Below are 16,306 nucleotides of genomic sequence, written 5' to 3' on the forward strand. Positions count from 1 at the left end.
GGGTCCATCTGGGCTCCATGCTGCCCCCACAAGTGACCTTTCCCATCTGCCTGGGTGCCCTCCCCAGTTTGTATGTTGTCTTTTATATATACTTCTCTTTTTCTGATGTCTTTTGGCTGGCAATTTTCTGCATTTGGTCCTTTTTTTCTTCCATTCTATTCCATCGTTTCCACCACTAGGCAGTTCTCAGAGATGCAGAGAGTGGAGCTGAATTGATTACATTTGGGTGACTCTCTGTGTGCATGCACAATTAATATAGGGGGCCCTGGAAGCCCCCTTTTAGAGAGCAGGGCCCATGGCGTTCTGCATTCCCAGTAATGTCCTCAGATTTCCAGGTCGGCTGGGTGTTATTCAACTGAAAGACTGTAGACGTCTTGTGGTGGAATAGAAGAACTGCAGAGGACAGCTTTGGATTGAAGGTGAGTATTACCTTCAATCTAGCCTGACCTGCTTTTAGTTCTTTTGTCTGTGGGGGGGACAAAAATATTTTAAAAAACAATAATGCAATAATAACACACAACCGTTTTTCGGGTTCTAAAAAATTACGTTTGTTTTTAATGTCATTAAAAACGATCGTGTGTGGGCTTCAGAGCATTTTTCGGATTCTAAAGAAAGGCCAATTTTTTTTAGAACATGCTCTATTTTTTCACAACGTTTTTAACGTCGTAGTTTTTAAGGTTGTAAAAAATGGTCGTGTGTGGGCTTTAACGACGTGAAAAAAACACGCATGCTCAGAAGCAAGTTATGAGACGGGAGCGCTCGTTCTGGTAAAACTACCGCTCGTAATGGAGATAGCACATTCATCACGCTGTAACAGACTGAAAAGCATGAATTGTCTTTTACTAACACTGAATCAGCTAAAGCAGCCCAAAGGCGAATGGAACTTCCCCTTTATAGTGCCGTCGTACGTGTTGTACGTCACCGCGCTTTGCTAGAGCATTTTTGTTTCACGATCGTGTGTAAGCAAGACCGTTTTAATGATCGGGTTGAAAAAAACGTTGTTTTTTCTAGACCCTTAAAAACATAATTTTTTAGAACCCGAAAAACGGTCGTGTGTACGTGGCATTAGTTCACAGTAGGCAGGGGCTCCCTCCCCTTCTTGGCTCTGAACCCTTGTTTGGAAATTGTAATTTTCTGCCCAAAATCATTTGTTATACAATGGGGGTTATTTACAAGAGGCAAATCCACTTTGCACTACAAGTGCAAACTACTGGCCAGATCCACAGACGAAGTACGCCGGCGTATCTACTGATACGACGGCGTACTTTCAAATTTACCGTGTCGTATCTTTAGTTTGATTCCTCAAACAAAGATACGACGGCTTTTGGCTTCGATCCGACAGGCGTACGGCTTCGTACGCCTTCGGATCGTAGGTGTAATACTTCGGCGCCCGCTGGGTGGAGTTTGCGTCTTTTTCCGCATCGGGTATGCTAATTAGCTGTTGACGGCGATTCACAAAGGTACGCGCGGCCGTCACATTCTCTTACGTCGCCGCTAGTCGGCTTTTCCCAGGCGTATAGTTAAAGCTGCTATTTCGTGGCCTATCTTTAGACTTGCCATGTTAAAGTATGGCCGTCGTTCCCGCTTCGAATTTCAAATATTTTTTTTTTTTGCGTAAGTCGTCCGTGAATAGGAAAGGACGTAACTCACGTCGACGTTCAAAAAATGACTTCGGTGTGACATCATTTCGCGCAAAGCACGGCGGGAAATTTCAAAACGGAGCATGCGCAGTACGTTCAGTGAGGGAACGCGCCTAATTTAAATGATACACGCCCCATTTGAATTAGGCAGGCTTGCGCCGGACGGATTTACGCTACGCCGCCGCAAGTTTACAGGCAAGTGCTTTGTTAATCAAGCACTTGCCCATAAAACTTGCGGCGGTGTAACGTAAATGCAATACGTTACGCCGCCGGAATTCTACGTGAATCTGGCCCTACAAGTGCAAAGTGCACTTGAAATTACACTGAAAGTGCACTCGGAAGTGCAGTCGCTGTGAATCTGAGGGGTAAACCTGAAATGAGGGGAAGCTCTGCTGATTTTATTATCCAATCATGTGCAAGCTAAAATGCTGTTTTATATTTTCCTTGCATGTCCCCCTCGGATCTACAGCGACTGCACTTTCAAGTGCACTTTCAGTGCAATTTCAAGTGCACTTTGCACTTGTAGTGCAAAGTGGATTTGCTTTTCGTAAATAACCCCCATTGTGTTCATTTGCAGAGTAACACGGGTTAAACTCTATTCTAGCTGGATGAACAAGGAAGCAATGCCGCCGATTGCTTGACTATTTACAGAGCTGTTTTTAGCTATTTTAAGTGACAGAAACATCGAAGGCATGAAACTTATTCCGATTACAAGAAATATTTCAGTGTTTTGTGACCAAGCAACCTAAATTCCTTAAGCAGATGCCTCTCAGATCAATGTGAGGAAGTAATGAATGAGGAGGCCTGTGAAACGCGTGGGCGGCAAAAGCTACTCAATATCCAGTATTTCTTTTGTTAAGATTCTTTACCTTGTAACATTGCAAGGTCACTGTCACCTAATCAGATATATCTTCTGTGATAATAGATCTTCTGCAGATGGATCATAGAAATTGGAAAGTACATATATATATATATATATATATATATTTATGCAGCATATGCAATGTTTCATTTTTCATGCTGCTTTAAAGTAGGATATACAGAAAACAAATATATATAAAGTTATTTGTAGTAGTCATTGCTCAACCACTTGCCGACCGGCTAACGCCGATATACATCGGCGGAATGGCGCGGCTGCGTAAAGCAACGTACCTGTACGTTGCTTTAAATTTGCCGTGTGCTCCGTGACCATGCCCACAGGACCCGTGGACTCGATGTCTGCCAGTTGTCCCGTGATTGTGTCACGGAGCTGCAGAACAGGGACACTCCTATGGCATTTGCCTGTTGTGCCTAGTGACAGGACAGTGATCTCCTGCTCCCTGTCATCAGGAGCAGTGATCAGTGTCGTGTCACTTGTAGCCCAGCCCAAAAATCGCAATAAGCGTTTATTAATTGGTTTGCGCAAAAGTTATAGCGTCTACTAAAGGGGATAGTTTTATGGCATTTTTATTATTCATTTTTTTTTATTAGTAATGGCGGCGATCAGCAATTTTTATTGTGACTGCGACATTATGGTGAACACATCGGACACTTTTGACACTATTTTGGGACCATTGTCATTTATACAACGATCAGTGCTATAAAAATGCACTGATTACTGTATAAATGACACTGACAGTTAGAATCACTCCCTAGGACACACTTAACCCCTTCCTAGCCCCCTAGTGTTTAACCCCTTATCTGCCAGTGTCATTTATACAGTAATCAGTGCATTTTTAGAGCACTGATCGCTGTATAAATGACAATGATCCCAAAATAGTGTCAAAAGTGTCCGATGTGTTCACCATAATGTCGCAGTCACAATAAAAATTGCTGATCGCCGCCATTACTAGTAAAAAAAAAATGAATAATAAAAATGCCATAAAACTATCCCCTTTTGTAGATGCTATAACTTTTGCGCAAACCAATTAATAAACGCTTATTGCGATTTTATTTACCAAAAATATGTAGAAGAATACATATCGGCCTAAACTGAGAAAGACATTTTTTTATATATATATTTTTTGGAGATATTTATTATAGCAAAAAGTAAAAAAAAAAAAAAAATTGACGCTCTTTTTTTAGCGTAACAAAATTGTGGCGTGCATTTACATGCAAAAAAAAAATTGACATGCAAAAAATAAAAACCGCAGAGGTGATCAAATACCACCAAAAGAAAGCTCTATTTGTGGGGAAAAAGGACGTCAATTTTGTTTGGGTGCCACGTCGCACGACCGCGCAATTGTCAGTTAAAGCAACGCAGTGCCGAATGGCAGAAAAATGGCCCGGTCATTGGGCAGTCAAATCCTCTGGGGCCGAAGTGGGTATAGTGGTTCCAAACCTTAGTTTTTTCTATAAAATAATAAAACTTGTCTGTACTTACGTGATCTGTGCAATGCTTTTGCACAGAGTAGCCCTGATCCTCTTCTTTTGGGGTCCCCCGCCGGCTCTCCAGGCCTCTCCTCTTCAGCGTGGTGCCTCCACAGAAAGCTGCTTTTCATGGGGGGCATCCGTGTATTCTCGCTCCTGAGTCCCACTGTTGCGTCCACTGACAAAGACGGCGGGACTTGGCCTCGCCCCCTCTCCTGTGTCACAGCATCTGATTGGCAGCCGAGGGAGCCAATGGCGCTTCTATCAAGCTGCCAATGAGGACGGAGACAGCGGCAGGGGACACTGCTGTTGTGCACATCGCTGGATCGAATTGGGCTTCGGTAAGAAAAGGGGGGGGGGGAGCAGCAGCAACAGAAGGTTTTACACCTTAACCTTTTCATGCTGGCCGAACGCAAATGTGTTGGCTCTCGCCTTTTGGGCTGGCCTTTACGCCGATTGGCCTGCATAAATGCAGCCCTGTTTAAAACACTTTAAAACACTGAGAGCGTGCTCCCAGCATGGTAGCCGGCGGTTACCAGAAATACCTGATGCATACAATTTATCGGGAGTGAGTGAGTAAATAACTTGTATAGCGCTGAAAATACTAACTAAATTGCCTCAAGGCGCTTATTTCCATCCAGTGTCGTCCTGATCCTCCAGAAGAGGTGAGTCTTACGTTTTTTCCTGAAGGCCCGATGGTTTTCTTCCATGCGGATGTTTGTGGGTAGAGCGTTCCATAGCCGTGGTCCTTGGACTGCAAATGTTTGTTCTTCCCTAGATTTGTAGCGGGACTTGGGGATGTAGAGGAGGTTTTGGTTGGTTGATCGGAGAATACGATTCGGGGTGTAGCGTTTTATTTTCTCGCACAGTTATTGAGGAGCGTTTCCTTGTGTGCACTTGTGGGTAAGACAGAGGGTCTTAAATGTGATCCTATCCTTTATGGTTAGCCAATGAAGGGTCCTTAGTAAAGGGGTGATGGATTCCCAGGGTTTTTTCCAAGTTTTCCACGCGGTCCTTAAACTGAGGAAAAATATTTTTTTTTATATATTTTTGGGGGATATTTATTATAGCAAATTTTGTTTATAGCGCAAAAAAAAAAAAAACGCAGAGGTGATCAAATACCACCAAAAGAAAGCTCTATTTGTGGGAAAAAAAAGGACGCCAATTTTGTTTGGGAGCCACATCGTACGACCACGCAATTGTCAGTTAAAGCGACGCAGTGCCGAATCGCAAAAACTGGCCAGGTCCTTTAGCTGCCTAAAGGTCCGGGTCTTCAGTGGTTAAGGAGCTTTCCGATCATGTGACGGCCAATCACGGTGGTCACATGACCCGAATGCCTGCCTCCCAGCGTTTATGGTAGCTTCGGGGGTTTCCGTTGCACCTCAGAATGATACTTTATACTATTTTGATTATTGGCTTGTCACTATGGATATACTGTATGTGGATTCTGTGATGTAGAAGTATCTTTATTTTCGTATTTTTCTTACAAAATGTTAATAATAATAAAAATAATAATAATATTTAACCATAAATGTAACATTACCACATCAACACCAGTCAATGTGACATTGCGGTGCAGCAAGCACTGTGGATCCAGGCCAAGCATCCAGAGACAGAGATAAGATAGACATGAAACTTGGAAAAAGGAGGTTGCTAATTTTACTGCTTTTATCGTTTCCTCAAATCCTAATTAACATTTAAAAAAGGAAGTCCACCATGTTTTTTTTACAATGATCCATCATCATCATTTCAGATGATATCAAAGTAATGACTGAACACACCAGTTGGACATGCTACAAAACATACTGTGAAAGGTTGGGGCTGTCATTAGGCCTGGTGTAGGAACTGGTCTGACCTGTGACCTCCAGAGACTGGTCAAGCAGGTAAAGCTGATACCAATCGTACCATTTACCATCCACACATCCTTCTGGCTATAGAGAACATGGAAGTAGAGGTGTGCCAGACTGAAGCCCGGTACACACGGCCCAGAATCTCGTCAGGAAAAAAACGTTGGCCCGGATTCAGATACAATTGTGTATCTATCGGCGGGCGTAACGTATCTCAGATACGTTACGCCGTCGTAACTTAGGGCGCAAGTTCCGTATTCATAAAGAACTTGCGCCCTAAGTTACGGCGGCGTAGCGTATGTGGTCCGGCGTAAGCGTAAGCCCGCCTAATTCAAATCTGGATAATTTTATTTAAATTAATTGTGACCCCACGTATTTGACGTTTTTTACGAACGGCGCATGCGCCGTCCGTGAACGTTTCCAAGTGCGCATGCTCCAAATTACGCCGCAAACTGTCAATGCTTTTGACGTGAACGTAACTTACATACAGCCGTATTCGCGAACGACTTACGTAAACGACGTAAAATACGACGCTGTTCGTTCATTTCCGACGTCCATACTTAACATGACTTACCCCTGCTTTATGAGGGGTAACTTTAAGTACAGACGTACGTTTCTGAATCGACGTATCTACCTAATTTGCATATTAGACGCGGAAGTCTAGGGAAGCGCCCCTAGCGGTCAGCGTAAATATTGCACCCTAAGATACGACGGCGTAGGAGACTTACGCCGCTCGTATCTAGGCAACATTGAGGCGTATCTGATACTATGAATCAGACGCCGAGATGCGACGGCCCGCACTCAGAGTTGCGACGGCGTATCTGGAGATAGGCCGTCGTAACTGCTTTCTGAATCCGGGCCGTTGTTTTTCCCGACGAGATTCTTGGCAAGAATCTCTTGCCGGCCGAGTGTACAGACACTCCATTCAAAAGAACCGCCGCTCCCAAACAAAATTGATGTCCTTTTTTTCCACACAAATAGAGCTTTATTTTGGTGGTATTTGATCACCTCTGCGGTTTTTTTTTTTTGCGCTATAAACAAAAATAGAGCGACAATTTTAAAAAAAAGCAATATTATTTACTTTTTGCTATAAATATGCCCAAAAAATATAATAAAAAATATATTTTTTCCTCAGTTTAAGCCGATTTTCATTCTTCTACATATTTTTGGTAAAAAAAAAAAATCGCAATAAGCGTTTATTGATTGGTTTGCGCAAAAGTTATGGGGGCAGATTCACAGAGCAAGTACGCCGGCGTATCTACTGATACGCCGGCGTACTTTTTAAATTTCCCGCGTCGTATCTTTAGTTTGAATCCTCAAACCAAGATACGACGGCATCTGGGTAAGATCCGACAGGCGTACGGCTTCGTACGCCTTCGGATCGCAGATGCAATACTTCGGCGTCCGCTGGGTGGCATTCGCGTAGTTTTCCGCGTCGGGTATGCAAATGAGCTTTTTCCGACGATCCACGAACGTACGCGCGGTCGTCGCATTCTCTTACGTCGTCTGTAGTCGGCTTTTTCCGGCGTATAGTTAAAGCTGCTATTTTGCGGCGTATAGTTAGACTTGCCATGTTAAAGTATGGCCGTCGTTCCCGCGTCGAAATTAAAATCACGTCTAAGTAAAAAAAATGACGTCGTTGCGACGTCATTTAGCGCAATGCACGGCGGAAAATTTAGGAACGACGCATGCGCATTTCATTCGGCACGGGGACGCGCTTCATTTAAATGAAACCCGCCACCAACCCGCCCAATTTCAAATACGCCGCCAGAAATACACTACGCCGCCGTAACTTACGGCGCAAATTCTTCCTGGATTCGAAGTTAAGCCAGGTAAGATACGGCGGCGTAGCGTATCTCTGATACGCTGCGCCTGTCCATATGTATGTGAATCTGCCCCATGGCGTCTACAAAATAGGGAATAGTTTTATGGTATTTTTATTATAATTTTATTTTTAACAGTAATGGCGGCAATCTGCAAATTTTTATCGTGACTGCGACATTATAGCAGACACATCGGACACTTTTGACACATTTTTGGGACCATTGTCATTTTAACAGCGAACACTGCTATGAAAATGCAATGATTACTGTAAAAATGTCACTGGCAGTGAAGGGGTTAACCACTAGGGGGCGCTGAAGGGGTTAAGTGTGCCCTAGGGAGTGGTTCTTACTGTTAGGGGGAGGAGCTACCAGTGACACGTCAGCAATCACTGTTCCTGATCACAGGGAACATTCGATCAGTGACATGTCACTAGGCAGAACAGGGCAATGCCTTGTTTACAAAGGCATCCCTCTGTTCTGCCTTTCCCGACCGCAATCGCGGGCCGCCCAGGAACATCGAGATCCCGGGACCCGCGGGCGCATCTCGCGAGGCACGCGGCAGGCGCACGCGCGCCCCCGCTGGGCGGCAAATTTCAAAAGGACGTACAGGTACACCCATTTGCCTGCCCGTGCCATTCTGCTGACGTATATAGGCGTGCGGCGGTTGGCAAGTGGTTAAGCTAGTCAGTATTAGTGATGAGCCTGGGTTCGGTCAAATCCAGAAGGCAGCTATGACTGGGACATTCCCCTCCCCGCAGCTACAGCTACACAAAGGGGTGGGGATGCTTGTGACATCATTGACCTAATATGGCCACATGGACATATTAGCTCAATGACATGCTGGTAGGTTAATTGGCTCCTGTCTAAATTGGTCCTAGTATGTGTATTGTGAGATAGGAACCTTAGATAGTAAGCTCCTTGAGGGCAGGGACTGATGTGAATGTACAATATGTAAAGCACTGTTATATGTAAAGCATTGTTATTATTATTATTGTTATTAGTGCCCCGGATTCAGAGAGCAATTGCGCCTGCGTAACCATAGTTACGCAGCGCAATTGCTTGCTTGCGCCGGCGTTACGAATGCTCCTGATTCGGGGACATCGTAACGCCGACTGCAGCCTAAAATCTGCATGGCATAAGGCTCTTATGCCACGCAGATTTTAGGCTGCATTCTTGCGATGACCGCTAGGGGGCGCTCCCATTGTGCTCAGTGTATAGTATGCAAATTGCATACTAACACCGATTCACAATGTTGCGCGAGCCCTGCGTACGCAAGTTACGTCGTTTCCGTACGGCGTGTTTAGCGTAAGGCTGCCCTTTCTAATAGTAAGGGCAGCCAATGCTAAAGTATACCCGCCGTTCCCGCGTCGCGAAATTTGAATTTCACGCCATTCACGTTCACTTTGAAGCAAATGACGTCCTTGCGACGTCATTTGCCGCAATGCATGTCGGGAAAGTTTCCCGACGGCGCATGCGCTTTACGATCGGCGCGGGAACGCGCCTAATTTAAATGATTCCCGCCCCCTGCGGGATCATTTAAATTGCGCGCGCTTACGCCGGGCAATTTTGCCGGCGCGCCCTCGCAATTTACGGAGCTACTGCTCCGTGAATCGAGGGCAGCGGCGCAAATTTGCGGGGGCGCAGGGCAAAATCGTTGCCCTCTGCCTCCGTAATTTTTGCGCAAATCTTACTGAATCTGGGCCATTGTTATTATTATTATTATTATTATTATTATTATTATTATTGTAAAGCATTGTTATGTAAAACATTGTTATTATTATTATTGTTATTATTATTATTATTATTATTATTATTATTATTATTGTAAAGCATTGTTATGTAAAGCATTGTTGGCCCTAAGTAAACATTTGTAATAAATAAAAAAGTGTTGTGCTATCTATAAATAAAAAAAATAAAAAAAAGACATATAATCAATTAAAATGAATATACCAATACATTTTGACACCAAAGTCCATGAATTATTAATGTGTAAAAGTCCATTAAATTCAGTGCATCACCCAGTGTCTGAATAGGTCGGGCAAAAATATCTTCTTACCAGGTCCAATAATAATCACATCCGTGAGCTTTGTCACCCCTCACATTATGTGCAGATCATCCATATGGAACCGCTGGTAAAAGCGAGCCAATGGTAAAACCTCAGGGTATCCACAGAAGCCGATCCGACCAATGGTTATACAGGAAAAGGAAAATTAATTGCGCAGCGTCCAAATGAAAAATGGGCAATTTATTAAAATTCGACTTACAACAGATAAGTGATCACAGGCATGAGGAATAAAAATCCTCCTAGCACTCTCGCGAGCGTGATGACGTCACCGCTATTCCTGCCCTGCCGATGTACGTTTCGTCTAAATAGACGTTTTCTGTGAGGCATTGGCTAATTTAATGGTGTCACAATTTTTTTGTATATTCCCCTTAATTGATTATATGTCACTTTTTTTTTATAGACAGCACAACACTATTTTTATATATATCCTTTGGATGTTGCTGTGTACAATGTTGTCAGTGCTGCTGTCACATCATCATTTATTTGAATTGATTCACATACACTGAGCATATTTATTTTGAATTAATTTAATAAATAAATAATATAGCCATGTGGCCATTTAAGGTCAATGACACTATTAGTAGACATGTGCACTGCCGCAAAATGTGTTTGTTTTAGTTTTCGTTTCATTCGTTTTTTTTTTTCGGGGTCATTCGTTATGATCGCAACTCGTAAATTCTAAAATTTAAAAACACGTAAATTCGAAAATTCGTACATTTTAAAATTTGTGAATTTGAAAGAATAACTAACTAACTAAATAATAACTAACTAGTAAATTATAGGTATTGGAATTTCCTTTCCTTTCCTCCGTATCCGAAGTTACGAATTATCCGAAATAACGAATGCCGTATCTAAACGAATGGAACGGAACAAATTAATATTTAATAATAATAGTTATAAAAAGGTTTTCTTATTATTATTGTTATTTATTATTATTAATTCATTACGAATTATCGGAAATAACAAATGTCATATCTAAACAAATGCAACAGAACAAATTAATAATAATAATTAAAAAGGTTTTAGTATTGTTATTTATTATTATTTATTTGTTACATTCCATTCGTTTTTTAAATAGTTAAATGGGTTTTCACCCGTTTGCTCATGGCTAGACATGTGCAATTTGTTTAGTTCCGAATTCATTTTTTAACGCATTTTGACAAATTCGTTATCTGAATTAACAGATTTGTCGAAATGTGTTAAAAAATGAATTCGTAGCGAAACAAATTGCAGGTGTCTAGCCATAAGCATCCCACCCTTTGCGTATGTTTAGCTGTGGGGTGCAGAATCCCCCGCCTGCTGCTCATTGGTTCGGCTCTAACAGCTAACTTTTGGACCAATCCTGGTGCCAAATTTGGACTGAATCTGGAGAAAAACCCAAGCTCATCCCTAGGATAATATTCCCAAGAGCAAGAATGTAACACTTTATATTGCAATTGACCAGTCCTTAGATGTGGCATGTAATGGAGATGAACAGAGGCAGACATATTTGAAATACAGCCTAGGTGACAACCATGACTCCCTTCAAAGAGATGTAGAAGTCAATGTAACCATCCAGGGAAAGGAAGAGTGTTATTTCCAGGATCACCATGCGAAAATAAAGGGAAAAAACAAAGTGGAAGAAAACTAACGCAGTTAACGAGCATTTTGAAAGTTTTTTTTTAAATTCTGACTCGGTTTGCGAGTGTTGTCTAATGAGGCTAATGAGGCTTGCAGTACCACATTTAGCCTGAGGGGGGCGCCGGAGCTGAGCAGAGCGGAGCTGTTCGGAAATAGTCAGAAATACTCAGTTCCCGAGTGTTTCCGAGCCTTTCCAAGGGTTTTCCAAAGTTAGCAAAGCTGTCCTCTGGCCTTTCCGAATGTTACCAAGGCTCTCCAGCCCCCCCACCTCTGGCCACATGCGGTATTGCATGCCATTGAAGTCAATGCAGAACAAATTATTTTCGTTTCCATTGACTACTATGGGGAAACTCGCTTTGATATGCGAGTACTTTGGATTACGAGCATTCTTGTGGAATGGATTATGCTCGTAATCCGAGGTTCCACTGTAATATATACTATTTTCACAAAATATAGCATTTTAGACTTGTTCTAATTATATTGTTTCAACATTTGAATGGGAAACTCATAGGAAAAGCAAAGAAAACGTGCAAGAAAATGAATCAGAATTACTAAGAGGTTTGACCACTAGGATATGGAGATGAGAGCATGCACTTGCACATGCCATTGCTGATTGGCTGAGTATCTGTCTCCATTGGACATCTTTATGATTGCTCCAGGATTAGGGATTACTTTCTTATATGGATGAATCCTTTGTATACAGCATTATGATCTGCTGCTATCATTCATCTGTATATGTATTGTTGAACTTGTACAATACAGGTTGGAAAGTATTACGTTATATGCAAGAATGTCCTTTTCATTTGGAGATGTTTGGTTTTGGTAAATACCAGCAAAAGCAGACATTGCATAGTTTGCATATTTCTAATAGTGACAATGAGTTTCGATTCTCAGAGAGAACCCTTGTCGTAGAGTTATAGGATATCTCCAGTTCGAGTAATTGATATTTCTTGTGTATAGAAGAAAATCCCAGAATTTCTCAACCACAGTGCCAGGCCACTTTGGGGTTCTGTCTAATTTCCCCCAGGGTTCCACCTGCATGGGACCCAGTTTTCCTTTGGATGAGCATCGCTAAGTTGCCATGGAGCAGGTGGGCTGGCTGTTACTATTTTGATGGCGGCCGATTTTCCCATCTGCTTCCTTCAGACCTCCTCTACCTTCCTTCTGCACCGCTGCAGGCCAAAAACTAGGGCTCTGATGTGTGATGGGGTTCTGTGATGAAGGGCTGTGTGATTGGGGGCTCTGTAATGGAGGGGCTGTGTGATTGGGGGGTTCTGTGATGAAGGAATGTGTGATTGGGGGGCTCTGTGATGGGGCTGTGTGATTGGGGGGCTCTGTGGTGAAGGACTGTGTGATTGGGGGGCTCTGTGATGTAGAACTGTGTGATTGAGGGGCTCTGCGATGAAGGGGCTGTGTGATTGGGGGGGCTCTGTGATAAAGGACTGTGTGATTGGGGGGCTCTGTGATGGGGGCTGTGGGATTGGGGGGCTCTGTGATCGAGATTGTGTGATTGGGGGGCTCTGTGATGGAGTACTGTGTGATTGAGGGGCTCTGTGATGGGGACTGTGTGATTGCAGGGCTCTGTGATGAAGGACTGTGTGATTGAGGGGCTCTGTGATGGGGACTGTTTGATTGCGGGGCTCTGTGATGGAGGGGCTGTGTGATTGGGGGGTTCTTTGATGAAGGAATGTGTGATTGGGGGTCTCCTTGATAAAGGGGCTCTGTAATTGGGGGGCTCTGTGATGAAGGACTGTCTGATTGGGGGGCTCTGTGATGAAGGGGCTGTGTGATTGAGGGACTCTGTGATGGGGACTGTGTTTTGTGGGGCTCTGTGATGAAGGACTGTGTGATTGAGGGACTCTGTGATGAGGACTGTGTTTTTTGGGGCTCTGTGATGAAGGACTGTGTGATTGAGGGGCTCTGTGATGAAGGACAGTGTGATTGGGGTGCTCTGTGATGGAGGGGCTCTGTGATTGGGGGGCTCTGTGGTGGAGGGGCTCTGTGAAGAAGGACTGTGTGATTGGGAGGCTCTGTGATGAAGGAATGTGTGATTGTGGGGCTCTGTGATGAAGGACTGTGTGATTGGAGGGCTCTGTGATGGGAGGACTCTGATGAGATACGGGGGATTTGATGTAAAGGGGACCTCTGAGATTATATGGGACCTATGATGAATAACTAACTAATAATAACTAACTAATTAAATTATATGTATTGGAATTCCCTTTCTAATTTAGCTGTTAGTGAACGTAACGAATGCAAATTTATCCAAAGATACGAATTATCCGAAATAACGAATGCCGCATCTAAACTAATGGAACGGAACAAATTAATAATAAATAATAATAACAATAAAAAGGTTTTATTATTATTATTATTATTTATTATTATTAATTTGTTACGTTCCATAGCTTTAGATACGACATTCATTATTTCGGAAAATTTGTAACTTTGGATAAATTAGTATTTGTGATGTTCACTAACAGCTAAATTAGAAAGGGAATTCCAATACCTATAATTTAATAGTTAAGCTATTATTAGTTATTGTTTCAGATTTTCGAATTTTCAGGTTTTCGAATTCTGAATTCCAAATTTCCGAATTTTTGAAATTTATGAATTTATGAATTTCCGAATTTATGGATTTCCGAATTTATAAATATTTAGACGTGTTTTAACATTCTGCCAAAAAAATTGTGAATCAGTACTGCCTTGACCTTGAAGAAGGGGAAACACCCCGAAAGCTTGTCCTGAAAAATTGTATGTTAGTGCAAATAAAAAAAGTATCACGGACAGTACTCAATTTTCTCTGAATATTTAGAAAAATTTGTTAAATGGGTTTACGTTAATTTGGATATTTTCGAATTAACAAATTTGTCGGAAAAAAAAAAAGGTATTTGTAACAAAACGAATTGCCCGTGTCTACCACACATACCTGCACACCCAAGTGTCAATGGGCCCAATGAAGCCTCCCTGGGAACCTGAAACGTGGGAGGTATATTTCTGAGTTCCCGTAAAGGTCTCTCTTCCTATGGACTCTGTTTTATGGGGTTCAAAAGCTTTTGGTCAAATGATTAAATCCGGTAAGAAGTTCAAGAGTTAGGACTTCAAAGGCGCTCCAAGGAGCAGGCACGGTCTACTTGACAGCAAAGTATCCACCATAAATGTAACAGGTCACTTGTGTGGATGGCCTTTGGGTTTATTGATTGCCAGTTGTAAATGACTTAACAGGCTGTGCAAAATGTGAGAACGCAGGGTGATAGACGCGTGGACTATGGGAAAACTCTGGATTCAGAAGAAGGAAGCAAAACCAGGAACAGGATGTAGAAACATAACGGTATTCAATTTGTGGCTGCTAATGCAGGAACTAGACATGTGCACAACAACAATTTTCGTATTTTTTTGTTCCGTTTCGTCTCGTTCCGTAGGTTCATAAAGATTTGTAATTTTGTAAGACTCAAGTTTTCCTATTCGGACCTGTTTGTATTTCGTAAGACTCAAGTTTTCCTATTCGGACCCGTTCGTATTTCGTAAGACGCAAGTTTTCCTATTCGGACCTGTTTGTATTTCGTAAGACTCAAGTTTTCCTATTCGGACCCGTTCGTATTTCGTAAGACGCAAGTTTTCCTATTCGGACCCGTTCGTATTTTCGTAACAGTTGTATTTTCGTTTATACTGAATGATTCGTAATTCTGTCTAATTTATTTTCGTTGATTCGAAATTCGTAATTTTGTTAGATAATAATTTTCGTTTAATGGATTCGTAATTTTGTACTTTCGTAAATACATAGAAACACGCGGCTAATCCATATTAAGATAGACTTTCTCTTAAGCCCCGTACACACGGTCTGACTTTTTGCCAACAAACGTCAATATGAGCGTTTTCCAAAAAATCCGACCGTGTGTACGCTCTATCGGACAAACTTTTTTGGTTTCAAAAGTCCGGCCAACTCCCTTCAGACAAAAATCCACGGAAAAGTTTGTTTGAAGTCCGATCGTGTGTAGGAGGCTTTACACTGTACAATGTGACTCAGCACAAAAGAGATAAGCTGATTGGCTAAGATATTAAGTAATCACTCACTAACTACACTGCCCAGTGCCCATTCGAAAGAACGATACAATTACACAAATTTATGAACAGACAAAGAAACGGATTTACAAAACACACAAATGAAAATACGAACATACGAATGAAAATACGAACAGACAAAGGGGCAGATCCACAAAGATCTGCCCCGGCGCAGCGTATCTGAGATACGCTACGCCGCCGTGACTTACTTGTCCTTGGTTCGAATCCTGAAAGAATTTGCGCCGTAAGTCACGGCGGCGTAGTCTATCTCTGATGGCGTAACGGCGCATAATTCAAATCGGCGATTAGGGGGCGTGTTTCATTTAAATGAAGCGCGTCCCCGCGCCGAATTAACTGCGCATGCGCCGTCCCTAAATTTCCCGGCGTGCATTGCGCTAAATGACGTCGCAAGGACGTCATTTTTTTAACATAGACATGAATTACGTCCATCCCGAATCAAAAAAATCAAAATAAACGCGGGAACGACGGCCATACTTAACATGGCAAGTCTAACTATACGCGACGAAATACCAGCTTTAACTATACGCCGGAAAAAGCCGGCTAGAGACGACGTAAGAGAATGCGACGGCCGCGCGTACGTTCGTGGATCGTCGGAAATAGCTAATTTGCATACCCGACGCGAAAAACTATTTGAACGCCACCCAGCGGACGCCAAAGTATTGCATCTAAGATCCGAAGGCGTACGCCTGTCAGATCTAACCCAGATGCCGTCGTATCTTGGTTTGAGGATTCGAAAGGATTTGAAAGTACGCCGGCATATCAGTAGATACGCCGGCGTACTTCCTTTGTGGATCTGCCCCAAAGGATTTAAAATACGGAATGCAAATCGTTCATATTTTTGCTTGTTCGTTATTTTGCTTATTCGTAATTCCGTAATTT

The sequence above is a fragment of the Rana temporaria genome, chromosome 5, assembly GCF_905171775.1.
Source record: "Rana temporaria chromosome 5, aRanTem1.1, whole genome shotgun sequence".
In the NCBI taxonomy this organism is placed as follows: domain Eukaryota; kingdom Metazoa; phylum Chordata; class Amphibia; order Anura; family Ranidae; genus Rana; species Rana temporaria.